The sequence below is a fragment of the Macadamia integrifolia genome, unplaced genomic scaffold (assembly GCF_013358625.1).
Source record: "Macadamia integrifolia cultivar HAES 741 unplaced genomic scaffold, SCU_Mint_v3 scaffold1907, whole genome shotgun sequence".
Taxonomy (NCBI): domain Eukaryota; kingdom Viridiplantae; phylum Streptophyta; class Magnoliopsida; order Proteales; family Proteaceae; genus Macadamia; species Macadamia integrifolia.
In genome coordinates, this window is record NW_024868412.1 from 584 (window position 1) to 7,833 (window position 7,250).

Consider the following 7,250-nt stretch of genomic DNA (forward strand, 5'->3'; position numbering starts at 1 on the left):
ATACTTAAAACCATGAGAACAACATCCACGAGCTTTAAGAGTCCTTGAAGGAGTTTTCCTCTTGCTTGATACGCTTGATGAGCCACCTCAAATAGTTCAGTAACAAGTAGGCCATTTTCAGGTGCTTCTTCAAGCATCCTGCAGGGCTCTGCCTTTCTTGCTTCTCTTTCTGCCTTTGCCCTTCGAATTAGTAATTTCATGGGTGTTGGATAGAGTTTTCTCTCCGATTTCCTCCTACAACGCTTTGGTATGTCAATGTAGAGTGGATCGTCATCTCCTCCAAGGCTATGGGTTCTTCTGGTGGCATAAATAAAATTAGGGATTGACCGTCAACCTTGTTTCTTCAGATGGGAAATCTCCCATAACACTGTTTTATACATTTCTTATTGCTAAACCACTCTTCTATATTTTTAACTCTATTCGAAAATTTTACCCCTAGCTTCCAACATTAATTAAGCACAAATTGGTGTATATCAATGTCAACAAAATATTTTAACCAAACCTAAGGATGAACTGGTCAAACCATCAACTGGGGAACGCCTTGACTGTCTACAACTGAGCCCTGAACAGTTTTAAGGTTTCCAGAGAAGCGGATTAGTTTTTTAACAACAACAGAACTTCTTATTACTGGCTAGGCTCGCATGAATAGAATGTATGAAGGACTGTTACACCCCCTTGACCTACATAATTAGTCAAAAACTACTTCATGAGTCAATTGTCCCATGATCTACGATTTGCATCAATGTTGCTTGTTCCGACTCTTCCACAGTAGGGCTACTTCAGCTGAAAGCTGCAAAACAGAAAATGCTATTTTAAAGCAATACAAAAATCCAAAACAGAACAGAGCAGTTGGTGTTTGGTTCAATAAGCTTTCCTATTATTTCAGGTGATTCAATTTTACAAGACATGGTCCAATGAAATAGTCCTATGAAAAATTACTATTTGATATCATACAATGAAATGGTTCAATAAACATTAGTTTGCACCCTGCAAGAATACCAAACTTACATGCACAGAAGATCTTTGAAGTCATATACGATACAAACATTCAAATGCAGAACAGAGAAGTTGGTAGCTATTCGAATTACCACTACAATCAATTCTAGCAAGTTTTGCCAGCCATAATTCTGCCAAAAAAAAGGGAGGGGGTGTTTAGGAATGATAGATAACTGTAAGAGGAAAATAGTTGTTTTAAAGAAACTCAAAAGACTTATGGAGCTTAGTCTTTTTTAAGAGTTGGTATCTCTAAAAAGCAGATATTTAAAGCTTTTGGAATAGTATTAACCAGGAGGAGGAACAAAATAAATTTCAACATCATATAATAATGAGAATTACCAAATAAATTCTTAGTTATAAGGGTCAGTTGTGGTTAAAGATTTTAAATATGCTAATAATCACTCTAATCAAAAGCTTGAGTTTCAGGATATGTAGGCTTAAATTTTCATATATAAAATTGTCATAAATTTTTCAAAATCAAGGAAAAAACATAGGTTAGAATTACCCTTTAAAACAAACTAATCCAAAATTTCCATAGGGCTCCATTTGTATTGATATAAAATGGGTGGGAAAAAAAAAAGTAAAGTATCTAATTATAGATTTTTGTTCAAGGGAAGTAAAAAATAAGGATCATAAAGTTTTACAATGGATCCCACTCTCTAAGTCCAAAATCAGTAATATAATGTAGGGGAAGTAAAATAGTAAGACATTTCCCTCCTTTTATTTATTTTTGGGGGTGAACTCCCTTCTTTATTATACTGTAGGCATTTTAGGCCAAAACAAATGGAGCCAAAAGTCCTCCAGGAAAATACATAGTAATCCATTTCAGCAAACATGTTTAGCCCAAAACAAAGCTAGAAAAAAGCTACGCTATGATTGCCCTCCCTCCCATAAGGTGTAAAGGAAGGGAAAAAACCTCATCCTCCACAATAGGGTTCTACCGCATGTAAATTCCAACTAATGACAATAAGTCTATATTTTAGAAGCAAGTTTAACTTTTAAATGAGATTATAGAAATGTTTGAAGGTGATGAATACATAAGAGGTGATGGAGAAAAAACAGAACACATTATCCTAAACTCATAAGACCTGTGACATTTTCATTGATGTATTTTCCATAACATAAGATCTGTACTGCAGAATTGCACTTGGATTTAGGTGAGGTAGCTATTGATTGGATGCCAAGGAGCTTGGGACAATCCAAAATCAAATTTTCAGACCATGAAGGTCATCCAAGAGGTACTCATCAATCCAACAGTTCAAAAGTGATAATGCTCAGCATTCACAATAATAGCTTATTATATTTGTGCCTAGACATATAGTTGACATCAAATGAAGGGAAAAGTTAGCAGTACTCTCCATAAGAAATTAAGAAAAGTAACCACGTCTGGATCCATGAAGAGCCTACCCATCAATCTGTCAAGAAAATTCCAAAAGCACCAGATGTTTCGGGCTTTATGCAAACATTGAAGTATCACATCACACCTCGATTCTATGTAGTCACTCCTGACATCATCAGCAACTGCGAACTCTTCTCACTCAACTAAGCCAATTGACTAATCCATTCTCAATGTAGTCTTAAACGTAATCAAAATAAACTAATGCAGTACACAGTTCTCTCTGCTTTAGATTATATGAAGAACCTGATTATATGTTACTGAACAGCACATCAATTTTCTATTAAGCACAATATACTAAGCATATACATATGATTGAACCCATGAGTCAACACACAACAACAAAACAGATTTTGCCAGACTTGAGATTGAGAATGTCATCTGGATGCTTTTCTGGGTAGTTTTATTTTTTGTTCATCCAAATACAAAAAATATTAAAAATCAAAGAGCATATAATCAGAAAGAAAGATGGTGAGAGAGAGAGAGATACCTTTAACGCCGGTGGTATCAATGGTCTCGTCTGTCTTCTCTTCCGGGCTCTCTGGGATTTTTGTTGCTGCGAGAGTAATATGATTCAATTTTTAAAAAATATGTTCTTACACTTATGATCTCTACCTTTCATCTCTTCCGATGAACAGAAGACCGGGAGCTTCTGCAACTTGCTCAGGCAAGCTCTTCGTTCACCCTCCCCCCACCTGCTTTTATTGGAAGCTCGAATCCAACTTATAAATTGCAAGATCGGGACACCAATTTCCACAAACCGAACAACTCAATCACCGCCTTGAATGCCTAAGCTCAGGTTACTGAAGTTCAGCAACTCCAATGTGGGATTCCAAGTTGAGCTTGAGCCTGAATCCAGTGCAAATCTTCTGCAAAACGACTTCAGCATGGACTAGAATCTCATTCAAACAGGTTCGATACTCAACTCCCTTCACACACACCTTCCTATTTGAGAGAGAGAGAGAGAGAGAGAGAGATATGTCGAGGACTCCAATTGTAGCCGTCGCCCGTCGGGCGCCATGGACATCAACGAACTGCTGAGAACACCGGGAGTCGGGGGTGTCAGTACTTAAACTGGATCGGTAAACCGCCTCGGACCGAGCAGATTGAATCGGGACCAAATCGAACGTATTGAAAATCGAATGAACCCAAAATCGAAATAAACTGATAAAAAATGGAAAAGGTAAAATTCATGAAAAACTAAGTTTTTGAATAGTTTTGTATGGAAAATCAAACTCAAATCGGACAAAAACCAAAACCAACTATTGAAATTAGAATTTTCTTATTGGTTTGATTTTGGTTTCATTATTCTCACACCGAAACTGATTCAATCTGGACCGAAATCAATCCGAACCGACCCATTGACAACCCTAACCAGGGCAAATCTAATCCCAACAAGTGAGCTGTGGTGCAATTGTGGATAATTGGGACAATCGGGTGCAATTTTATCAAACATGAGGGATTTACAGCACAATTTACTCTATTTTTAAGGGAGCGAGGTGACCCTCCCAGTCGTTGGATGCACTTTGCAAACAATTTGAACTCCTCAGTTTACTGAGCCAGCTAGACAGAAAGCACTTGCCCATCTTTTAAATTTGATGTAAAAATATTATCATAAGATGTTGTGGAAAACATCTCTACCTCTAGTTGGATATTTGTACACGTACTCCCACTTGTTTAGTTGCTAGTAAAATGGCCACGCGATCAGATAACTTTGTTCTTCCTTTAAATTTATTTCCTACCGGTGGGCCGTCTGTCAGGTGAATCCAACCAAGTCTTACTAATTCTTGGACGATTGAATCTGAATCAATAAAGACTAATCTTATACACATGTTGAAGTTTTTTAACATTAAACTTCTTTAGGTATATTGGAGCTAAGTTGAGGAGATGAACATATATAGTCAATTCTCATCAATATGAAAAAATGAGGAATAGTAATGCTAGTTGATTTGAATACCCTGGCATTTAGGCCTCAAAAGGAGAAAACAGAAAAAATAAATAAATAATTGTAAATTCTAAAAAGGAGTGTTCTTATTTGAAACGCCTTGTGATCATCAGTCAAGTTTTCAACAGTACAAGTCGAGGGAATAGTTCACATGCCTTTGATTACGGTAAAGAAAAGATTGGCTAGCATGAGGAAGGTGCTCCACTGATTGATTCAACCTACCTTATCCGACATGTGGAGTTTGGTAGCTTTCTCTAATCTTCCCTTGAAAAGTTCTCTTCCTTTAGGGAGTTTAATTCTTTCGTAGGAGAGAAAAGACTGGCTAGCATGAGGCAGGTGCTCCACTGATTGATTCGATCTACCTTATCCGACATGTGGAGTTTGGTAGCTTTCACTAATCTTCCCTTGAAAAGTTCTCTTCCTTTATGGAGTTTAATTCTTTCGTAAGAGAGAAAAGATTGTCTAGCATGAAGCAGGTGATCCACTGATTGTTTCGATCTACCTTATCCGACATGTGGAGTTTGGTAGCATTCTCTAATATTCTCTTGAAAAGTTCTCTTCTTTTAGGGAGTTTAATTCTTTCGTAGGAGAGAAAAGATTGACTAGCATGAGGCAGGTGCTCCACTGATTGATTCGACCTACCTTATCCGACATGTGGAGTTTGGTAGTTTTCTCTAATCTTCCCTTAAAAAATTCTCTTCCTTTAGGGAGTTTAATTCTTTCGTAGAAGAAAAAAGACTGGCTAGCATGAGGCAGGTGCTCCACTGATTGATTTGACCTACCTTATCTGACATGTGGAGTTTGGTAGCTTTCACTAATCTTCCCTTGAAAAGTTCTCTTCCTTATGGAGTTTAATTCTTTCGTAGGAGAGAAAAGATTGTCTAGCATGAGGCAGGTGATCCACTGATTGTTTCGACCTACCTTATCCGATATGTGAAGTTTGGTAGCATTCTCTAATATTCTCTTGAAAAGTTCTCTTCCTTTAGGGAGTTTAATTCTTTCGTAAGAGAGAAAAGACTGACTAGCATGAGGCAGGTGTTCCATTGATTGATTCGACCTACCTTATCCGACATGTGGAGTTTGGTAGCTTTCTCTAATCTTCCCTTGAAAAGTTCTCTTCCTTTAGGGAGTTTAATTCTTTCGTAGGAGAGAAAAGACTGGCTAGCATGAGGCAGGTGATCCACTAATTGATTCAATCTACCTTATCCGACATGTGGAGTTTGGTAACTTTCTCTAATCTTCCCTTGAAAAGTTCTCTTCCTTTGGGGAGTTTAATTCTTTCATAGGAGAGAAAAGACTAGCTAGCATGAGGCAACTGATCCACTAATTGATTCGACCTACTACTTATCCGACATGTGGAGTTTGGTAGCTTTCTCTAATCTTCCCTTGAAAAGTTCTACTCATTTAGGAAGTTTAATTCTTTCGTAAAAGAGAAAAGACTGGCTAGCATGAGGTAGGTGCTCCACTGATTGATTCGGCCTACCTTATCCAACATGTGGAGTTTGGTAGCTTTCTCTAATCTTCCTTTGAAAAGCTCTCTTCCTTTAGGGAGTTTAATTCTTTCGTAGGAGACCTATCTAGAAGGAAGTTTTCGCAACTCATGGGTGAGCAAAACAAGGGTTGTCCAATCGATCTTGTTGAATAACCACCACCTCTTCCCTTTCCATTACAGCGATCTCACTCTGGTCCGGATCCCCGTGCACTTCATTCAGTAGGACGTATAGAATAATAGTCCAATAGAGCGTTTTCCAATTATCATGAGGAACGGAGCAAGCCCCTAGCAACTTAATCAAGCCATGAGGGCATGCCTCTAACGAGAGCTGTATTCAAAGTTGCGGGACCTACAGTGAGAGGCTAGAGCATACCTCTCTACTAGTTCTAGTGTAGGGCTTGCAATTGGTCTTTTAGCTCGTTCATCTAATTCTGTTGTACAGGACTCGAGGAAGAAGCCCCGGCTAACTCCATGCCAGCAGCCGTGGTAAGATGGGGGGGAGGGGGCAAGTGTTCTTCGGAATGACAAGGCGTAAAGATCCATATAAAGAACATGGCAGGGATAAATACTCTTCAACTTTGATTCTGATTGACAGGATATTTTTAATAAAGAATCGAACGAGGAAGGCAGCTCTATTCCTTGTGAGAACCAAATGATTTCTTTTGCTTTGGAGTTGTTTTTTAGGTTTGCTCTCTTGATAATGTTATAGACATCCCTCGCCTAGAATCTTAGGCTGTGTTTAATAACATTTTTTTTTCGCACAATTGTTGATGAACTAGAAGTGTTTTCTTATTTCTGCTCTCAGATAACTCTTTCGCAAGATGCGTATGATAATGGGACATAAGAAGTATTTCTGAATCGGAAAAGAAATATAAATATGTCTGGAAAGTACTTTAACAAAAGCAGTTCTGAAACTTCGACAACTCCAATTTTTAATAGCAAAAAAAAAAAACAAAGAAGACAAAATGTAGGGATAAAGTCAAGCTAGATTTCAGATTTGCAAATGTCCAACCCAACACTACTGTCAAAGGTTATTGTTCCTACATCTACCTTTTTGACCCAATTTTTTTTTTTTGGTAGAATTTTTTACCCAATTCCAAGTTAGCAAATATAATTAAACTTGAATCATTCCCAAATGCAATTTTGTCAAATGTGAATTCTAGCAACAAAGATTTCTGACAAAATATTCTTATTGAACTCACTTTTTAAACCCCAAAGCTGGCTTCATAAAACCTAAAAGCAGAAGCTTTGAAAAACTCTCTTTCCTTTTCTGGGTTAAAGCTTTGGACAACTCTAGGCTGGTAACTGGTATCTATGATTATCCTGATTATTGCAATGCTTATTGTGCAGTCACAAATAAGCAACAATTTTAAAATTTAACAAATCTAAAAATGTACAAACACCGAACAGCAACACCATGC

General features: G+C 37.6%; 1 long non-coding RNA gene across 1 annotated transcript; it reads right to left on the bottom strand.

Moving 5' to 3' along the window:
• Positions 1–419: 419 nt before the first annotated feature.
• Positions 420–3,464, bottom strand: LOC122065164. The gene is made up of 2 exons (XR_006135937.1): positions 2,883–3,464; positions 420–790 (listed from the first exon to the last, which is right to left on the bottom strand). It is a non-coding gene; the product is annotated as an uncharacterized LOC122065164 (long non-coding RNA).
• Between the last annotated feature and the right edge of the window lie 3,786 nt (positions 3,465–7,250).